The sequence below is a fragment of the Simochromis diagramma genome, unplaced genomic scaffold (genome assembly GCF_900408965.1).
Source record: "Simochromis diagramma unplaced genomic scaffold, fSimDia1.1 OVJJ01000302.1, whole genome shotgun sequence".
In the NCBI taxonomy this organism is placed as follows: domain Eukaryota; kingdom Metazoa; phylum Chordata; class Actinopteri; order Cichliformes; family Cichlidae; genus Simochromis; species Simochromis diagramma.
This window is the reverse complement of record NW_024386792.1, coordinates 11,214,805-11,237,194: the sequence shown is the minus strand read 5'-3', so window position 1 is coordinate 11,237,194 and position 22,390 is coordinate 11,214,805. Positions and strand designations below refer to the sequence as shown.

Sequence of the window (22,390 nt, the reverse complement as noted above, 5' to 3'; positions counted from 1 at the left end):
GAGTGAAGAGTAACAAAAAAAGAAGTGTGGCTGGAATGTAAACCGTAAGAAATAGTTCTTATATTTGCATATTATAGTTTTCAAAACCCGGTTTTATAGTGAGTGCTTACCAGTGAAACAGAGTTAGCAAATCAAAGGCAATTTTACGTTGGTACTCGTACTAATGTTGTTTTCCTTAAATTAAATTAAATATTCATAAGAACGTTGACAACATACACACATATACATGATGGTGCACTCTGTAATTAACCTAAGACTAAGCTACATGACTCCATATCCATATAATTTAAAATCAATCTTACCAATGAGTGCATGCAGACATTCAAACACACACACACACACACTCACGATCAGAGTGTTTCATTAGTGAGGAGCAGATAGATAACCCTCCCTAAGGAGACATTGACCAAGGGGCCATTGATCTACTGAGCTAAGCCATTCTGCGTGTCTGTGTGTGTGTGTGTGTGTGTGTGTGCGTGCAGAAAGTGGCCTACTGATGGAGTCTTTAAGCTGTTAGAGTAAGCACAGTAAATCTAATCCAGTTGTGTTTAATGGAAAGAGAAAGAAACAGTCTGTTGACATGTTCATTAGGACCAATTACTCTGTCCAATCACTGCCATATCACTCACTCACCAGAGAGGGTAGATACACAAAGAGAGAGAGAGACCATCAGCAATATTTATGTCTTGGCAGACGACCATGAGAAAAGATTGATAGTACTTGAATGATAAATAAAAAACATATTTATTCCACTTACTGAGTGACAACATGGTGCATTTTGAGGCATCTAATTTCATTTGATCCCATTCAAGCCTGGCAGGGTACTGAAGTGTAAATCAATCTGGCTAAAACTGGAATCACTAAATTATACAGTCTTATTGATGATTCAATAAAGCTAGTTGGGCTCAGAGGTTGTATCATGACTTATGCTAATGATCCAATGTCACAAACATATTTCCCATAACAAGCTAACAACCACAGACGAAAACAAGAAAATGCTATTGCTGGTCACATATCACGGGCCTAAGTGTGTGTGTCTGTGTGTGTGTAAGAGAGAGCTTGAACGGTTTCCATCTACATGTGGGGGACTTATAATTAGCTTTCCAGCTTGTTCTCTTACATTGGATGTGAAGGTAATTGGCGCTTTTGGACACTCACTCTCAATCTCTGTCAATGCAAGCGTGCGTGTGTGTTTGTGTGTGTCTGAGTGTATGTGTGCGCTGTAGTGTCTAAATTCTGGAGGATGGCCAAACCATTACTGTGTGCTCAGCCTGCTCTAAAGCAGCTTGTGATTCATTAGTAATGAGTCCATTTGCAAACTAAATGAGTGTCTGAGTGTCCGAACGGCGACGTGTGCAATGATTGTGTCCACTTCATCTAGTCAACACTGCGCTGCTATTTTGTAGTAAAACACACATTCTCTCACACTACTGTACATTCAGAAGCATGTTGTAATGTTTCTGTATTTGTGCGTGCACGCGCGCGTGTGTGTGTGTGTTGAGCCAGGATGAGAAGCTCATGTGGAGATAATGAAGTCAGTCAGTTGTGCCATTAATTACTGTTTTACACCTGCATGTCTCAGCTAATTAGACATGCTGACACACACACATGCTGTATACACATACATTCTCTTGTTTTCTCAACTTGCACACACACGCAAACGCACACACTTAATAGAATTACACATGTCTGAGTGCACAGAAAACACATATTTTGTAACACTCACTCCCAAACACAAACTTCTAGACTTTTTTTTTTTTTTTTCCACCGACGAGTCAAAAATACATTCTCATTTTCACTTTCTGGAAGGTGAGATGGCACTGCTAAACACAGCGTGGTTCGGGGATCTCTCTCTCCCCCCTTTCCCTCTTTTAGTCTCACTTATGAACACATATCTGTACACCTCCGTCTCCCTTTCTCACTGTCATTCTCTCGTCCTCACACTCTTCCTTCCTGCAAGCGTTCAGTTCCCACTGTCTCTCGGTACAGTGTATAGTCTATTCACTTCTTCGCATCCAGTCTTTAAACTTCGCCTCGGTGTGTGTGTGTGTGTGTGAGACAGAGAGTGTGTCTCTCTCCTCCTAGCCCATTTCCTCAACAAAGGCCACAGCTGCTGCCGGTTTGCTGAATAAAAGATGACAGAGCCATAATATCAGGAGATTACCAGCTAACGAAACAATGATTTTGTCCAATTTAAATAGTGACATCAGTTGCATCACAACCACTTTGCGTGTCAACTGTGATATGATAATGTTTGCTACCAAATGAAAACAGCTTCATCTGCACACACGGAGACTCCCTGATTTCATCTCCTCCTTTTGTTCTCTCGATCTCACTCTCTCTCTCCCCACACATTTGCTCTGGCTCTCTGGCACACACACACACACACACACACACACACACACAAAGCAACACGAAGAGCATATGGCTATTTCTCTCCTCTTTGAAGGGTTGCTTTGAAGCTATGGCACCCGTATCGATTGGCGCTCAGATGAGCTCGCTTCACCAGAGCCCTGCGATTATCTGTCGCTTTATTTCAAACAGAGCGCAAGAGAGGGAGGCTTACACACCCATCACTCACTCACACTCTCACAGTCAGTTATACACTCATACATGAAGTGTGCGCGCGCGCGCACACACACACACACACACACACACAAACACATACACACATACACAAACGGGGATAATGAGATGAGCTTACATGCTGAACCCTGATACTTAAGGCAAGCTGTGCTTCAGAACTGACAAGTGAGTGGTGAATGTTAAGAAAGTGAGGACATAGTGAGAGAAAAAAGACTATAAAGTCTGGCAAAGTGATGAAACTTAAGAGAAAAAAATTCTTCCTACGGTTCTACGCTGATTAAAAAAAAAAAACACACCTCTTTTTCCATAGGCATTATGCAAATCAGTTTGGCAAAATGAGCATTTACTGGAGTGCAGTCGGTGTAAAAAAGATTGTGCTTGGGGTCAATGCTTAACACTGATTGTCATCTTTTTAAAAAGAAAACTGGAAAAAACACAGCTGAGGTCTGATAATAAAAGTGTGGTCACCATGGTCTGCTTTTAAAGTCTGTAGGGATTATACAAAGAGGGAATTTCTGCCACATGCCCATGGGAGCAACACAGGGAGTGAGCCAGGGTGATATGAAATGTTAATGGTCTGCTCAGGGCAGCAGAACTTCATAAAAGTCTTGATTTAGAAACAGGAACAACGAAAATTGCCGTAGCACACAGAGAGAGGCACACATGTGGCCATGGCTTGGGAGATGGAGGGAGTTGTCTACCAATTGGAAGGCCGGTGGCTCAATCCCCGACTCCTCTAGTCTGCATATTGAATTATCCTCGGGCAAGTACTGACTTCTTAGTTTCTTCTGGAGTGTGAGTTGGGTTAAACGTGCTCAGGCATAGAGGAATAGGTGAATGAACCCTATAAGTGCTCAAACATTTATGTTTATATGCTCCTAAAAAAATTAAGGGAACAATTGAAACTTTATTTTTTGTGGGATTTTGAACTCTGCTCTCGACTCCGCTGACTACTCTTACATCATTTTGTTCTCAAAAGGTTACACAATGCATGCCGGTAAAGATTTTCAGGTTGAATATTTCATTCACAATCCAATGTATGATGTAAGTGTTCCCTTAATGTTTTTGAGCAGTATATTTGAGGGTGAGGTTTGAGTCAAGATTATCACTCTTGGATTGACACCAACACTCAAGCATTTAGCAGAGTCTTTTCACAACATCTCACATTTTCTTTAAGAATATCATTGAATTCTATTACATTCAAAGGGGGCATCCACAATCTCATATTTCATGCATGATATTGCAAACAGTTACCAAACCACAAAACTTAAAGATATCCTCTAACCACACCGCTGAACTCTACACAACAAGTGCTCTCATTTGATTTTGTTCACATTCTTCATAGTAATGATTTTTTCTTTCTTTCGTTTTTTTTCTGCACCGCTCCAATTCTCTGAGATTAAATTTTTCATCTCAAATCTTTCACCCATTACCTGCACACGGTTAACTGTCACAGCATATCTGCCGGGGCACACTTAACAGAGTGGACATTACACGCAGCTGTTTGATAACAAACACAGTTTTCTTTCGGCTACACTGTATGTTAGAGTATGCACCGAATGGGGCTGAGTATGGATATTGCACTTGGAAAACTAGGAAAAATAATGAAGTGACTGATTAGTGCACAAAACACTTGCTGCCTGTCTGGTTATGCAGAGCGTGATGTGCATGTCTAAATGTGTAAGCATGCGAATATTTGTATGCGTGTGTGTGCAAGAACAAAGGGGGTCTCGAGAGGTTGCGAGGGGGATGTCTGGGTGAGTAAGTTTATTAGCTGAGGTGGAAGGTTTATGTGCATAAGTGCACCTCCGAGAACCTGAAAAAATGAAAATGTGTGTGTGTGTTTGTGTGTGTTCGTATGTGAGCAAGAGGCAGAGGGAGGGAACTGTGTGTGTGTGTGTGTGTGCATTTATGTGTGTATTTGTATACTCGTTAGGTCGGTATCCAACCATTGCTATCAGCAGTAATCTTGACTCAGCATCAATAATGACCCCATTAGTCACAAACCCCTACTGGTGCACACTCATACACACAAACTTAAACGCACACATACACAGACTGCCAGATGGACACGTCCTCTTATTACCGTTTGTGTGTATGTGCATGTAAATCACATGTGACATTTTCTAAAGGGACATGAAAGCTATACAGACACTAAATTCAACGTATAACACTTGGTTCGTCTCATTTTTACCCATGAACCAAATGACGCTTGGAGAAATCAGTCGTTTTCACACCATCGACAATGCAGCCAGACAGATTTTTAAAAAAACGTGTCATGTCATTTCAGCAGAGTTATGTCACTGAATTTCAGCAAGGTCGGAGTCTGTGGTAAAACTTATCCACCATTAGGTTTTAAGTTCTCAGTTCTTATTCAAATCTGACCTTTAACCTTTTTTCAATTTGATTGTGGGTTTTTTTTAAACTATAGCCGTGTGCATCTCATTAAATATGCATAAATGTGTCTTTTGTTTTGATAATATCTTTTATGTATGCAATTAATTGTATGCATGCACAAAAGAAAGTTTCCATTTGACTTTCACGCTGTAAGAAAGGACAAAAACACAGGACAAAAAAGAAAACACCCTGAGTGTACTTGGAAGGACGTGCAGAATCATATTCAAATGTACAGCAATTTCACCCAGTTTGACACCTTGTTATCTTCTTCGTACTACGGTGCAAGTAGTTAAAGCACAGTTTCATGCATGTTAATAGAATCATCGTTTGCTGGCATGAAAGAGAGAGAGAGAAGGATAATGTGAGAGAAAGTAAGGCAGAAGGAAAACACAAGGGCAGGAAGCTGAATAATAAATAACATAATGGCTGTATAATGATCTTAAATATAAAAACACAAATAGAGCCTGGCTAAACGCACACAGACAATCTGGTGAAAAGAGAAAGATCTGGAGAAAAGCTGCGTTGCTGACGGTGTAAAGGTCAGAGGTCATGTGTCAAGAGTTAAGACCCAGTCAGCGAGACCGAACCTCGCAGGAGACCTCACCTCTGCCAGCCCTCCGCCTGCAAGGGTATGTGTGTGTGTGTGTGTATGCTGGAAGTGCATGCGTGTCACAGTCATACATATGCACATTTACATCACATTTCAGTTACGGATGTGTGTGTGTGTGTGCCAATCACAAAGCTCACAGTAAGTATGTGATCCTTCCTTTATATGTCGCATGTGTGCGCGTGACCCCATGCCCTACATCCTGACAGGAAGAGCCAGCAGGCTACGTGGGGAATGTTGGACCCCGAGGTGTCAATCACAGATTTAGATTGACAGACGAGTTAGCTAGCGCTGCTCTCACATTCACCCACACACTCTCCCTCTCAGGACTGCACTCTGTCACTCTCTCGGGCTGACTGTCTTTCACTCCCTCTTCCTGTCTCTGTCTCCTCTCCATCTCTTCATTTCTCCTTGTCTCTCTTTTTTTGTCTGTCTCACAGTCCACGTCTGTACACTCACATGCTGTTTTTCAGTTTGTGAACCCCCCTTCCTGCCCTACCACCACCACCACCACCACCACCACCATTCGCAGTCACTGTCTGTCTCTCAGCTTGCCTCTCCTCTTTTTCTATGACAGATGGGTGCCTCAGAGGATTTGTTTCTGTTTTCTCTCTATCGCAGTGCATGTCCTTTCTTTGGTTTTCTAGTTTTCTTCAAAGCACACGATGGTGGTCATTCATGCATGCACACATTTGTGATGAATGTGTGTCAAACATCTGTCTGTTTAAATGTGGCTTCATGACTGTTATTGTTTTGCTGTCTCTGAAAAAAATGCAAAAAAAAAAGGTATTTTAGACTTCTGACTGTGAAATACGTGCATGCTGTTAATGGTTTTAAATGTTAAAACGAGTTTTAAGATGTTAAAAAGAAACCTCAAATTACTGCTTAACAAGTAATGCTATTTGTTCAGTTTTTCAAATTGGTGCTGGATTAAACCTCCTCGTATGTGGATGCCAAGCTTGGGTTGAAGTTTTTTTAGGTAACGTGTTTATAAGTGGAGTCAAATATAACATATGTGATTGAAACTAAGCAGAAATTAAGTGTCTCTCTAACTATTATTCCACAGTTTTAAAGAAAGTGATCTGGATCTACGCGAAAATGTAACGGGTTTCCTTTTTTGCCTATCCTCCACGTCTCTAAACCATTTTCATCAGAGTGATAGTTTTTGAATCATCTTGCTAACAGACAAATGGTATCAGTCGTACCAGTGCCTCTGCACAGGAATTAAAGTAACAACAACGGCACACAGAGAGTGATCCAAGGACAATGTCCTGCTTCCTAATGTTCACATAAAGGATTTGGAGGTGTACCAAAAGTTAATGAGTACTTCAGTGCCCGAGTTCCACCTTTTCACCAAGATTTTTGAAATTTGGCTGTGTAGTTTATTCTTATCCTGCTGACAAGCAGGCAAACAGCACTGGACACTTTATTATCTTGGAAAAGGAATAAAAAAGCAAGCAGGTCATAATCTTAAGGAATTGTGCTTTCAACCACTTTTAAGAAAGCAGTGCTGGGCTAATGCAGCTCCAGTCTTGAGATGACATCACAGAAGAGAAAAAGTCCTTGAGCTCCAAGGACCATTAGATAACTATATTATCCAAGCTAGAAATATGGATAATTATATAATATTGTATAACTCAATCCTGTCTGGTTCTTTATATACAGACGAGATCTGAACACTTGGTATGCATTTTTTTAGTAAATCAAGTAATTCCATAATAAGTGAATTACTACTATTACTCTTTGGAAAATAGTTCTCAGTGTAAGCAGAGTGTAACATCAAACATCCAGAAGGAGCAAATATCTTCTGATGTTTTACCTTTGCAGAGATGTCAAATCTGTCCTCAAAACAGGATAAATTGCCTGCCTTGTTGTATAATCAGGCGTCAGTGGTGACTTCCTTGTTAGCATCTCATTTTCTCACTAGTACCTGTAGCCGCTCGCCCATTCCAGTGCAGCCCGTTGTGCTGTTATGATGTAGTTATTTTTGGATTTGCAGGATAAGTTGCACTATATGAGAATTTTTTTCATGGCACACTTGTAATATATTTATATATCTGAAAAATAATTACTGTATGTTTAACTGAACTGATGTAATATCCCGCATGCTTCAGTTTAGGTGAGTAAAATTTATGTTACTTAGCACTAATTAGCAGGTGTCCGTGTGATACACCTGCACAGTCTATGGATGAAGTGTAACCCTATAACTAAGCACTGTAGCTTTTCATTCACATATGATCAACGCTTGAGAGCTCACAAGGTGATGGTAGGTGACGTCATCCTTAAAATAAAATGTATCTGTGAATATATGTTCTGTTTTTCACTATGGCACTCAGCCAGATCTTTAAAGATGTATCCGTGTTTCCTCTTTGGGGTCAGTATAGTGTGTAACTAGTCTATTAGTGGGTGAAAAACATTCACAGTGACCATTTAGCCTCAACCTTTGCCCCTCACAAGGCCCTCGGGGCTTGACTGTTGAAAGAGTTGGTTTTAAATAAAAATGAGACATGGGGAAATCTTTATGCTTATCAAAGAACACAAATTGGTTTCTGGTCAGCATGCAAATGCATGTTTCACCTGAAACTGACAGAATGAATTCCGGTGTCTGCGATGTGTTAATGTGAGAAAGTGAGAAAAGGAGGGAAAGTAACTGAGAACTGCGTTCAGTTACATCTGAGCACAGGGCTGATCTGTCAAACTATATTCAGAGACTCTTTTAAAAAACATAGTGTAGCCTCTCCTTCTATTCTATACTCTGTTCACATTTTTCTTATTCTACCTCATTCTATGCTCCCCTGCATAATCTTCTCTGTCTCATCCTTTTCTTTGCCGTCATCCTCTGATTCCATTTCCCTCCCTTCTCGGCCTTCTTCATCTCCCTGTGTACTGCTCTATCTTCCATCTGCTCCCCCCCACCAACCCACCCGGCCCCCTCAGCCCCCCCCCTCGTCATCGCTTTCCTTTCGTCTCGACACCTGACAGAGAGAGGATCCAGCAGTAAATCTCCTAAAGCACAGTCATCCACCATTGTTCACACCACAAAGCTGGAGAGGTAGAGAGAGAGTGAAGAAAGATAGTGAGATGGGCGAGGGAGACATTGAACGGTAGTTTGTTGAGAAGGAGAACAAAAGATACAAGATAACAAAAAGACAAACAGACACAAAATGGCCTGAGACGCAGGCGGTGGTGAGGGGGAAACAGACACTGATGGAAGTGCTAAAAGAATGATGGAAGGGAAGAGACAGTGCGGGAGGGAGATAAAGACACAAGCTTTCACTTACTGTAACTCACACAGAGCAGACAGTAGTCCATCCTTACACATGCACACACACACAGACACGCAGAGTGTGGCACTTAGCAAAATGATTAAAATTCCCTTTGGGTCAGAGGACATCCTTCCTGCCCAAGCAGAGAGGAATGTCTTGGACTAAGCTCCTTGGGCAAAAAGCTCAAACTTATGGAGGCCCACCACTCAGCTCTCGATGATTCACTTAAAGCTGCGAGTCTGCGCATGTATGTGTCAGCATGTACAGATTTGCGTACATGCATCTCTCGTCTGTGTGCTTTCATTTCTGTTTACGCACACAGATCTGTCCTTGTGCATGAGTCTACACTTGCATTCGTTTCTGTGTACTTGAGATTGTGTTTCTATGCGTGTGAGTGTGTGTGACAGCGGGCTGGGCAGAGTGTCCATAGCCGGTGGTTTATGGCTGCTGAGGTCTGATTACATTGGTGTGACTGGAGGGGTGAGCAGACTGGTAGTTCTATCTGTCTTCTGTGTGGCTGACTGAACAGACATACAGCGAATGGAGGCGACTCAGCCAGAGACACTTGGCCTGCCTCCCAGAGATCTTGCAGAGTTACAGCCATATAATGGATTCACACAAGAAAACACATCTGATTCATACTTGATTTGCAGGTTCTGTGTCTGTCTATGAATTTGATAATTATTTAAGTTGAAAGTGTTGACCCATAGTACTGGGGGAGTTCGACGCTTGTGTTTCACACATGCAAATCCACGCGTAACAATATTAAAATAACTACCTTTTCTTTAATGCTTCACACTTGAGTGGCTCCAGTGATCTCTCACAATCAAGTTGGGGTCAAGTTAGAGAAAATATTTTTATACAATAATAATAATTCATCATTCTGCTCTTACCTGACTGTGTTAGCAGGCAGGCAGCACTAACAGAAGCAGATAACCCCTGATTTATGACACTGAATCGTATGAATAAGATCTGAATATATTTACTGGTGAATAAAATTTCACAAGTGAGTTCTATGGACAAGCACACAATATAATTCAAACAAGCAAATGAAAGAAACACTTGATTATCTTTCCTCTTCTGCACACGCAGAACATCTCTATTCTATTCTAGATGATACTTGCTTGTCATAGATATATGGTTATAAATGTTAAGTCGAATGATCATCTTACCTAATAATCTCTCATTTACTGAAACAGTTCTAATGTATAAAAGCAGCAAATAAGTGCTTTATTGAAGATGGAGATGGGAAATGCATGCAAATGTACACTAACTTTTAACTAACTTATTAAACGCGCCTAATATTTTGTTTTCACAGATTTTTTTTTTTAACTTTTCAGAATTGCTCTCGCTACATTCAGTATATCATTTTTAATTAACAGCCAAATTTTTGTGCCAGCAACTGCTTAAGTAAGCTCTTCTGTAGCAACTTGTATTACTGACTCAATGATGTGAGCCTCCACTCTCCTTTTAAGTCTTATGTTAGATTTTGGACAGGGAGTTTGGTTCACTTTCACTTTAGAGCAGCCTGAATGTTAAATTCAGTGCAGTTAAATTTTAGTTAGAAAAAAAAAAAGACTGAAACATTCTCAGGATCGCAGCGAGCCAACCTAAGCTGTATTAATGACTGCTAAAGCAAAATGTTGGCAAGGTTATACAGGTACCTGGAACATTCCAACTATGATTTTAATTAAGTTTCAGAGTACTGATGTGAGGGTCGCTCTGTTTTAACTTTGCTTAAAATAAAGGCAAGAAGTTGAAATTCCCTGCAGCTGTTAGTTTCTTTTACATTTTTAGCGCATTAGCTGGAGCATCACTGGATCCCAGCGGTCATACATGAACCTTAAGTGTTAGTTGTTGCTACTGCAATAAACCTATTCCTACTTGTTAAGTAAACATGATCTAAAAATATATATATTTTTGTGTTATTCTTAAAAAAAAAATTCTATTCTATTCTATTCTGTTCTAATTAAGCCACTTCAAGTCAATTTAGTCCAAAGAGTCTGAGCTTTATATGGAATGAGGTACTGTTTGGAGGTGGCCTTGCTTAATGATACCCATGGTGGATTTATGTAATACACAGAGGGATAAGGCAGAGGTAGCATGTTTTATCTTGCGACTATAAGTGTGCACTAGCAGACTGCTGAGAGAGGTAGAAGTGACAGAAAGAGGAGAGAGGGGCTGGTAGAGATTGTGAAAAGGGGGCAGGGGGGTGGAGGGTTGGGGGAGTGTTGAACAGAACAGAAGGCAAGATGTTGTTACATTTACTGAAAAACAGCTAAAAACCCTCTGTGCTCCGGAACTTTGAAGAAGAGAGAGGAGAAGGGACAAAGATTGGGCTAATAGATAGGCGTGCATGAGAGAGCGAAGGTGAGAAATGAGAAGAGAAAAGAAGGAAAATAGATAGACAAGAAACCAAGAGCAATTGAGATGGAGGGAGGGGGTGAAAGGTGGGAAGATGGACAGTGATGTATAGGTGTGCCGAGCGGTTGAAGCGCAGGTTTACTCCCAAGTGTGTGCAATGTATGAAATTAGAAAGAACAATGTGACGTAAAGTGATGAGGGAGACTCGGATGCCTGATGTTGTTTCTGTTCGCTTCCACTGCATCGGAAGGGAACACCTTCCACTAGTGTGTTTGTGTTTGACAGAGCGAGAGAGGAGAAAAAAAGACAAGTAGGCAGCAAGAGAGGGTAATAAAAGGAAGATAATGAGAAGGGAAACTTGTGTGTGCATGCGTTTTGCGCGTGTTAATGTGCAATCGCATGTGCACGTGTGTATAAGTGAGTGCACGTGAGTGTGTATATTTGATTTCATGTGAATCCTAAACGTGGATGAAAACCAAGGCTTTAGGATTTTAATCAGCCCCATCTGAACGCTTTATGGCGAGTCTGAAAAGCTTTCATGTAGAGTTTCTCTCACGCTCACACACATACACACGTAGGCACACACAAACACACATAGCATTCCCTCATGCCTTCTGTTCTAAATTTACACCTAACACGAGCAGGAGAATGGGGGAAGAGGAGAAGCAAGGTAAGAGAGCGAAGAAAGAGAGTGGAGGAAGAGTGGTGGACGAAAGAAGTATGGGGGAGGGAAAAGGACACGAGCGAAGAGAAAGTGCACAGGGGAGGTAAAAGAAGTGTAGACAGAAATAAGGGGGGAAGCAAATCTAAAAGGAGAGCAGAGGGGGGAAAAGAGAAAAGGAGAAGAGCCAAATTTGATTTAGACAGCGGCCAGGAGACATGGAGAAAGGGAGGGATGGAGAAGTTCGATAGACTCGGGAAGAGAGGAAAGGAGAAGGACAGCGGTATATTAGTCAAGGTGTCCAGTCTATGTATTGCCTGCTGTGCAATACCACCCCTCTGATTTACTCTGCCGGGTGACTGATGAGAGGGAGGAAGAGAAGGAGGGATACAGAGATGAAGGGATGAGAGTGGAGGGAGGTCTCGCAACGAGCGTTTAGGCCAAATTAACGGCACCTCATAAATTAGACTAACAGCCAAATCGGAGGGGCTGAATGGGAGGGGCTGTGTTTGTGTGTGTGTGTGCGTGTGCAAGCGTGTTTTTGTATACACAACTAAGTATGCTTTGTGCATGTATAGTATGTGAATGATGACATGTCAAGAGGGAACAATTTGAACCAGTGCAAACAGATTACTCTGATAAAGCAGTGATATCCAGCCGCTTACTCATGCAAACACAATCTTCCCTTGATTATTGAACACACTGAAGCCTTTTCTCCTGCACGGTGCGCTCGTAAACTGAAACACTGTTACACATCGAGGATGCTGAATTTAAGTTGCCCACCTTTTTCACTAATAGTACGTTTTACCGTAAAGCAGAATGAATGTGAGACTAGAAAAACACTAAAAAAAACAAATTAACTGAATTACATGAATTACGTTTCGTTAATAAAATAGCAAGGACATATTAAATGTAAACGAAACTCACTGCCTGCGCAAAATGTTCAGAGACAATTCAGTTTGGTTTTATTTATATGGCGCCATATTGTAAGGTAAAGATAATAATGTACAATAAAACAGAGAAACAGAGAAAACCCAACGATCAAGCGACCTCATTTGAGCAAACACTTGGCAACAGTAGGAAGGAAAAACTCCCTTTTAACAGGAAGAAACCTCTGACAGAACCAGGCTCAGGGAGGGGGTGGCCATCTGTCGCGACCGGTTGGGGGTGATGGGAGGAAGACATGATGAAAAACACTCGGAGGAAGAGAGCCAGAGATTAATAATAACTAATGATTGAACGCAGAGTGGTGTGTAAGCACATAGTGAATACGTAAAGATGAATACATCAGTTAGATGTTCACCTTTTCATTTCGTATAACACCTTCGCTCCTAGCAGCTGAAGAATAAAAAATGCTTTCACAGGCTTGTTAAGGTACTCGATCAGGGGGAAGTCGAGTTCTGGGTTGAATGTTGAAAATTACGATGATTTCTCGAGAAATCAACATTAAAATCAACGTTAACCATTAACCCAGACTGTGCTCTCAGGTCTCTTCTGTGTCTAGTTATCTCCCCCCTGCCTACTTTTTCTTATATAGTAGTACGACATCACACTCCAATGTTGTTATGACTCCAGTGAATCAAATAAAGACAACAGATACATTTAGTCCTTTTCAAAGCTGTTAGAAGTATATTTTATGGGTGATGGGGGTTACAGTTGGGGATGTTCACCTCATATAAGGCTTGGTGCAATTTTTACCCCCCGTTATATAATATATGTTTTATCCTACCTTTCAAGCTACACACAGCATAAATCCCACCTCGTATACGTTATTTATGTCACTCCCTTTACATTCTAAAGAAATGTTAACTCTGTCAGAAGTGCAACCACTTGCCGATCGTTGTGTGATTACAGCACTGCTGGACAGAGTGAGATACTAATACAAAAACACACACACACGCACTTATGCACGCACACTAACCCACCCACACACCAATCTTGGCAGTGTAGAGTTGATGTTCAGAGTGATTAAAGTGGCATGCTTCTGAGTGTGTCACCTGGGTGCTGCTGTATCTTAAATCAGGACAGTGGGGCTCAGATTGGGTATTGACTGGCCTGCAGAAGTCTCCATCCATCACGCTGAGAAACGATAGCAGCGAGGCCGCCCTGATGTAGCCATATACCACTGATGTTGCTCGCTGGCTGGCTAAGGTGACGTAAGGTTAGGGTTATGGCACAGACCCTTATTTATACTGCGTGGTGCGCAGGCAGAGAAGTGAAGCACACGGCCAGATGTGGACTGACAGGCAATGCGTCTGCCGTCAAGATACGGATAAGCACATGTTCACAAGCTAACGCGAAGGCAAGCATACCTGTGACAAGCACAGGCTGACAAACACATGCTCAGACATGCAGCAGTTATAAGAGATAAGGCTTCCTGTTCTGTCTCCATCCTGTTGTCTCTCACTCTCAGTGACATAAACATACACGCACAGACGAGCACATGCACACACACATGCACAGATGTAACTCTCTGTCTTGAGGGTCTGAGCAGCATCTTTTGACTGTGTGCCTAATGATAATAAATGAGCCATCATGGGTGGGGAGGGAGGCACTAAGTCATCCCCTTCATCGACAGGAGGAAGACTGGGAGCCCCAAGGTCACCCCACTGTCAGCATCACTCTCCCTAATGGCTTCTCCTGCTCCAGCACATACACACATGCATGTGCACATACATCGGCACACACAAAGCGCACCCCACCATGTTCACAGTCATATACCTCTCACCTACACATGTGCATATAAACAGAGATGTGCACACACAAAGAGTGTTATAGTAGCAGGAGTTGTATAGCAGAGCTGAATATCGCAAGGAAGGGTATTAAGCATGCAAGTCCGACATGAGGCTTTTATTTTGAAAATGTTATTTTTCTTTCATTACTTTCATTTGGGATTAAAAATATCATTTAACTTAAACAAAGTTAATGTTTTGATACTAGACGTACCTGGGACACAGTGTCAGGCAGGGCAATCATTTCAGCCAGTGAGTATATGTTAAAGGAGAGTCTGAAGAGTTTTAAAGATGTGAAAAGTTCATATGGTCGCATGTGGCGAATAAAATTTTGAACTTGAACTTGAAACAGGTTAGATTAGAACATTTCTGAGAAGTCAGAAAAGGTCAGCTGAATTTGCAATATCAAAATGTGTGTTACTAATCTTGTAATCTTGTTAATTACCTAACACTAAGCCCCCCTACCCCTGATATTTATCTTCTGACCTTTTGGATTGTGAATCCCCAGGCTGCAAAACACTCCTCTAATTTTCTATAATTTCCTTAAAATGCACAAATAGCCTTCTTTTTCTACTCAAAAACATTTTTAACAGTCTATCAGTCCATTGCCGTGTTAAGTGAGGCACACTGTACCACTGCCCTCATGGTGCAATGTGTACAGAAAATCACCAATGCAGCTTTCCCCTTTAGCAAAACAGCGCTCGATCAGATCAGGAAAGAGGAAGACAAGCAGTGGATAACTGAAACATGTCTCTATAACCTTCCTGACCCTCCTGACTTCCATCCCTCTCCCTAATGAGCTGCCATGCACTGTCATCTCTCAGAGGCACAGATCAGAATTCAAATCCATAGAGGGTGGCCAAGTGAATTCTTCCAGCCAAAAGAGACGAACTAAAGCATTCCAAACCAGCGAACGTTATTAGCGCTGTACTAAAAATGTAAATTTGTGGGAGAGATGAGGCATCAGTAGACACAATGGAGAAATGAATAGGAACGTATAACGCCTTCACTTTTAACCGTGGGAATTTTTTCACACACACGCACGCGCACATGCACATGCATGCATACATGCACGGGCACACGCTTACATACGTTGCAAGTTTAGGCTGGAGCTGTAGAAAGCTAATTTGCACCACATTGAAATGCATCTCAATTAAAGAGAAACACATCGAGGTGCCAGGGGAGGAGAGAGATGTGAGAGAACGGGAGGGAGGAACGGGGTGTGAAACAGATAGTGTGTGAGAGTATGAGAGTAATAGAAGGCTGGGTGGATTGGGGGGTGGGGGTTGGATGAGCTCAACTGGCAAGGGAAGAAGAGAGGGAGAGGAAAAACAGAGGAAGAGAGAGTATTTTCATCTCCTTCTCTTGGAAAAACATCTCATTTTGGGATGAATCAGATTTAGAAAGGGTGTTAGGAGGTTCAGGCGCAGCTAAAATCCTAACTAACTTCAGCCTCGTTATCACCACCTCTTTGGTTTGGTGCCAGCACGCCAGGGCTGTCCCTGCAAAAACTGTGTGTGTCCGTGTGAGTATGACTGTGTTTGTACTCAGATATTTTTAAGCCCAAGGCCATGTTCTGTTTGACAGAATGGGTGGAGGATAAGCAAAAGACACAATGAGGTTTTACCTAAGTATGTAACCAAATGTGACTGTGGGCCTGCATCAATGAGTTTTTGGTGTTAAATTCTTCATTCCTCATTGTCATATTTGTCCACGCTGAAAATTAGATAATGCGCATAAGTACATGTGTGTGTGCGCTGTTATGTGTGATTTAGTAAGTGTGCATCCGAGAGAACAAACAACATCCGGAGGAAAGGAAAAAAAGAAAAACATACCCAATCTGTCACATGGAAAAAATCAGGATTTGCTTTGTATGCCTCTACCATTTTGCATGGGTTGTCATGTTCTAAAAAACTGCAGTGATGCTCTCAGCCCACCATCTTAATAACGCCACCAAATACAAGCAGGGACATTTGTCCTGCTGTCAAGATACTTAACTTCTTCCTTTAACCTGGTGTTTGCCTCCGCTCAAAGACACTAGTACTTGCACATATCTCAAAATGAAAAGCACTGTGGGAAATGAAGTGCTTTTAATCTTCTTCTGTTTTAAGATGTAGTGCATTACCATCACAGCATCATAACCGTGATGTAATATACCTACCTCCTTCAGCGTGAGCGATAATCAACTGGTCAGCATTATAGCTATCATTAAGAAGAACCACAATAGGACTGCCATCATCATCATCATCTTGACTGCCATCAGCGGCAGCATATCAGCACATCATCTGAGACTACATCTCATTTTCACCTGACGAAAAAAAAACTGATGGGGGTTATAAAGGCTAAATGTTTGGCTCGTTGCATGATTGCCTGTCCACGTCTACACTGAGGTTCAAATTCTCCACTGAAACATCTGTGTGAATCCCAGAACTGAAACTCATCTAAACAGAGTGCAGGAGGCAAATTGAGGAGGTACGACAGAGGACACTTTCCCACTGAAATGAATTTTCTTTGATACATTATTACTGTTACGGTAAATGTAGCTAGACAACACGAAATAAATTCTGATTATTGAATATCCTGAGTCCGCCGACCGGCGGCAAGACGGTGGCCTTCGTGCGTTTTCACCTCGGCTTTCGGCCAGTGCAGCGTAAGTGCAAGTGAACCCCGGCACTTTCCACTCATGTCACCTAAGTTACAAGCTGCCTTCATATGTGTTTAAATCTATGCACTTGTTTGGTCAGTCCTCTTAGCCTCTTCTTGTTTATGCTTGCAGGTTGTATAGCTAAAATAAGCAGTGGCCTTCTTTCATATACACCTCAAGCTGGTGACAAGCATGTCAAAGCCAAAAGAACCAAGTGTGTTTCAGTGAAGACCCTGACAGCTAAATATATAAATATATAGGCTAAAAAGAAAAACTGCTTACATGGGTTTTCCTTTTTCCTTCAATACTTTGAGTTAGCATAATCTCTCCCCCTCTCTCTCCTTCTCTCTGTCCCTCTTTTCTTTATGCTCACTTATTCTTTCCTTGCACACACATGACTGAGCAGATCCGGCTCACACAAACAGCCACTAAGACGCACACACATCGGGGCACACACATTCTGGGGTGCATGCTTCACAATGACAGCCCCATACTGTACTCGGACAATAAACCACATCAGAAAACTACTCAGACAACCTCTGAAGGCACTTTGTCTTGTCTTCTGTGTCTTTATGGCCTCTCAATCTGGCCTTGATGACACCGCTTATGAGCCTTTAAGCAGCCCTCTGTTGTGCATGGCCTGACAGATAGAGTTGTCATTACATTAAGTAGGGACTCTCTATTAGTGCAAATGGTGGCACATAACCAGATAATCGGCTGTGGACAGCAAGTGTGGCTATGTGGGAGGTGAGATGCTAACGGATGGTGTGTGGGAGAGTAATGTTTTATGTTGGAGGAAGTGTGATATTTCCATTATAGACAAGCTTAATTGATAAACAGGACAATAAAAGCAGAAAATGGCCTCATAGATTTGTGCCTACAGCACAGGCAGTTCTACTGTAGGATGTCACTATATATATAATGAGTAGTAATGGCACTGACAATAATAGCATATTAAGTAGAGGCTTTAGAACACTATCAGATAATGTCATCATTGTAGGGAATAAAAAGACTAATAAAATCCCCCTCATAAAAAGGAGGGAAGCAGCGCTTTCCCTGAGGGATCCCTGCGTTCCTTTCTTCTCACACTCCTCACTCATCTCACCTAATCTGCCCCCCACCCCCCAACTCCCTCACCCGGCCGGCTGTATTTTACTCTCACCGCCGTCCGTGAGTGGAATACTGACACCACTTCTAATTGTCACAAATAGCCACGTTTAAGTCCCATGCATAATAAGCGAGAAGTTAAAATGTAGAGGGAGCAGCGGAGGAGCAGCGCTGCACACGCTCGTTTTCCGCTTTTGGCACAAACAGACAATTCATAAAACACTTCTTGAAGTGTCTGATGGTGATTATTAAAAGAATAAACCAAAAAGAAAAAGACAAAAGTACTCGGTGTTTCAACACACTGCCGATATGGACCATTACAGCGAACCAGAATGGGGCACTTTGGGATGTTTTCCGCAAAAAATGAGGAAGGAAAAAAAAAAATCAAGCAACAATTCCGGTCAAAGTGTACTCACCACAATATCCAGATCAGCGCACGGTGTATGGAGAATCCCGAGGAGTTTCCCGTGTCTTTCTTCGCCCCAAGTTGAAGACAGCGATCAGATGCGGTCCCACAGTCCCGACTGAACTGCAAAGAGAAAAGGTAAGACCACATTGACAAAAAAGCACGTCAGCCAGATTCCCACATCTCGGGCGGCAATCGAGGTCAATCTCCCCCCACCTACCCACCCGAAAAGTAGATCAATAATTACACACGTATATCTTTGTAATCCGGGGCTGTACCTCTTAAATGAGGCGGGATGACCACCAGAGAGTAAAAGAGACCGTTAAAGGACCGGGAAAGGCAGCGGCTGTCAGATTTGACTTCAAACTGATGCTGACGATGCGCACAGAGATAAGCTCCGGAGGGGAGAGAGCGAGAGAGGGAGAGAGAGAGAACGAGAGAGAGAGGGGAGAGAGAGAGGGAGAGAGAGACGAGCCCACGGAAGTGAATTATAAAAATTCACCACTTGAAAGTTTCTCTAGTAGGTCGAAATATGAGCACAGAACATCTTTGCTCCAGAAATGATATCACAGGAGCCGATGGGAGGTCTTAAAACATTATTTCCAATTCGACTCGGGCATGTTTAGGGTTGCACTAAAAATGCTACAAGAATAATAATAGTAATAATAATAATAGTAATAGTCAATATGCACGCTCTAACCACAAGGGGCTGATGGTCTTGCCAAACACACACACACAGACACACACACAGATTAGCAATAATTATACAGCCTGCCAGTTATTTCCCTTACACAGAAAGTCTGACTTGGATAACACAAAAAGGGAGAACGAGAGAGAGATAAAGAGTAGTAATAACTATATTTTATACACAATTCATGTTCTACAAGGTACAAATGTTTCTTTAGAGGAATCTGGGATCTTTCAGTAAACCTTTTGTACCTCAGTTGATGAAAGTTCTGGTGTCAAAAAAAGTTTTAAAAAAGTAAAACACAAATCACGAATGCACTGTCTCAAATATTTACATATACTTTATGTAATCATGTGAAACAGACAGTACACCCTCTTTCTGTTCTAACACTTTATCTATCAGGACACAAAAGGGAAAAGCTTATCTGAGTCTTATCAGGTTATCACACATTACGTTTATTCAACAAAAACTAAGCCAAAATTCAGAAGCAGTGTGGGGGGAAACAGAGTGCATGCTATGGTTTGTAGAACCACCTTTAGCAGCAATAACTTGAAATAATGGGTTTCTGTATGACTTTATCAATCTCTCACATTGCTGTGGAGAAATTTTGGCTGACACGTCTTGACAACATTGCTTCAGTTTATTGAGGCTTGTGGACATTCATCTATGCACAGCTCTCATAGGGCCCTGCCACCGCTTGTCAATGAGGTCGAGTTCTGGACTTTGACTGGGCCATTGAAACACCTTGATGCTTTTGCAGCTGTGCTTGGAACCATTGTCCTGTTTTGTGACCCACTTTCCGCCAAGTTTTATCTGTCAGGCAGATGGCTTCACATTTGTGGAGCTGTGCACTATGGCCAAGCATCTCCACTTTGGTCTCGTCTATCCAAAGGACATTGTTCCAGAAGTTTAGTGGTTTGTTCACATGCATCTTTGCAAACGTAAGCCATGCTGCTGCATTTTGTTTAGACAGAAGAGTCTTTCTCCTGGCAGCCTCTCCAAACAAACCATACATGCATAATCTTTCTAATTGTACTGTCATGAACTTTGACATTTCACTTGCTAACTGAGACCTGTAGAGTCTGAGATGCAGCATTTGGGTTTTTGCAATTTCTCTGAGCATTGCTGCGTAAGACCTTGGGGTGAATTTGCTGGGATGTCAACTCCTGGGAAGATTGTCAGCTATACTGAATGTTTTGTGAACAATCACTCTCACTGTAGAATGATGGACTTGAAATTGTTTGGAAATGGCCTTATAACCCTTCTCAGATCGATGGACAGCAACAATTTCTAGGATCATTGCTGATGTTTTTCATCCTTGGCATTGTGTTAACACACAGTCGAATGCTCCAGACCAGCAAACTACTCAAACTTTGCTGGTGATCAGTTCAGATGATCAGTACAGCATCTGACTGCTGCTTACCCTCTTAAATCCACCAAAATCTATAACAGGGGCACTTCATTTTAAACACCATTTTGCCCTAATTTTCACTAAATAAATAATAACACAGTGTAATATATCATGTGTTGATGTTCATCAGAGGTTGTATTTACCCAGTTCTAAGACCAGCTGAGGGCCAGATGATTTTAAGACAGCTTGAGGGCCACAACTACACATTTTACATGAAGGAAATCCTGTGTGTACATGACAAATGCAAGAAAACAAACATATGGTGTCACAGCCACAATGTATATCAAATGCTATATATGCTTAAATTATTCACACCCATTATTCACACCTTCATGCAAACTTAAAGTGATTACTTCCAAAAATGCCCCATGTAAAAATGTGTTTCATTTATCTGACTGTCATCCCCACCCCACAGGTGACACTTTATATCTCCCTCTGGGCTTGACTGTTGTTCCAGAGCCAAAGGCGGGATCCCCAGAGAACAAACAGATCTTTGTACTGTGGTCAAAAACTGCAGAATTATTACAGGGGTATAACAATGATAGCAGGATGTAAAAGCTACAAAAATATGTGTAGGTGTATTATTTCATTTTCAAACAGATTCTTTTTTGGTGTGAGACAACAGTACCAACTGCTGTTATGTATTTTATTGTACTAGCACTATTTTTTTTATTTGACTTTTGAATGACACTTTCATATATTTCATATATTTGTGCCCGCAGATGATTTGTCTCCTGCTATATCTCGTGAACATTCTTTTTTTTCTGTTTCTTTTTATAAGAATGCACTGTGACAGCTGCTAGTCACAGTAGTAGAGTGGCAATGTAAATAAGGATGAAATGAATAAAAAAAAAAAGAAAAAGGAGAGAGAGAGGATGGAGAGAAAATGGAAAGAAGAAGAGGAAGAGGAAGAGTTGGGTCCAGGATGAGATCCATGACCCTCTCATCCTACTTTTCCTGTCTAAAGAAAGAATGGGAGAGGAGAAATGAGGAGGAGGAGAATTATTCCAAGTGCTGATTCTTGTTCTTTTCATATCTCATTCCTGACTCACCACTTCATCTGTCCACCTACCCCAGCTCGCTTTTCCTGTTTCTCTCTCTGTCTTGATTCTGTGTGCCTCTCTACCACTCGCTCTCATCTGTCCTTCCTTCCTTGCGTTCTTACTCTCTTACAAGGAGCATCACTTGTTTGTTCATACACCCAAATGTCTGCAACATCCTGTTCTCTATTTACAGAGCATGTGGGATGAAATGTGCGTGTTTGTGTGTGCGCGCGCACATGTGTTTGTGTATGTGCGAGTCAGCTTTGTACTTGTATAACTCTCTGTATTCTTACGTATAGGTTCAGTATGTGGATACATTGTACTGTTGTTTTTGTTTATCTTTGCCTTAACAGTATGGCCCATCCATCCATCCATCCATCAACACCAACAGTAGAGTATGAAATCCAATTAATAACAATTTGGTTTATTTTATTCAAGCTCAATCCATGTAATTTCAATTCAGTCGTACTTTACTGTT

General features: G+C 41.7%; 1 protein-coding gene across 1 annotated transcript in view; it reads right to left on the bottom strand.

Annotated features, from left to right (window-relative positions):
- The window catches only part of ptprdb (protein tyrosine phosphatase receptor type Db), a 155,298-nt gene extending 136,076 nt beyond the window's left edge, over positions 1–19,222 (bottom strand). Inside the window, 2 exon segments of the mRNA XM_040024437.1 lie at positions 18,781–18,893; positions 19,049–19,222. The gene's annotated coding sequence lies outside the window, so the exon portion shown is untranslated.
- Between the last annotated feature and the right edge of the window lie 3,168 nt (positions 19,223–22,390).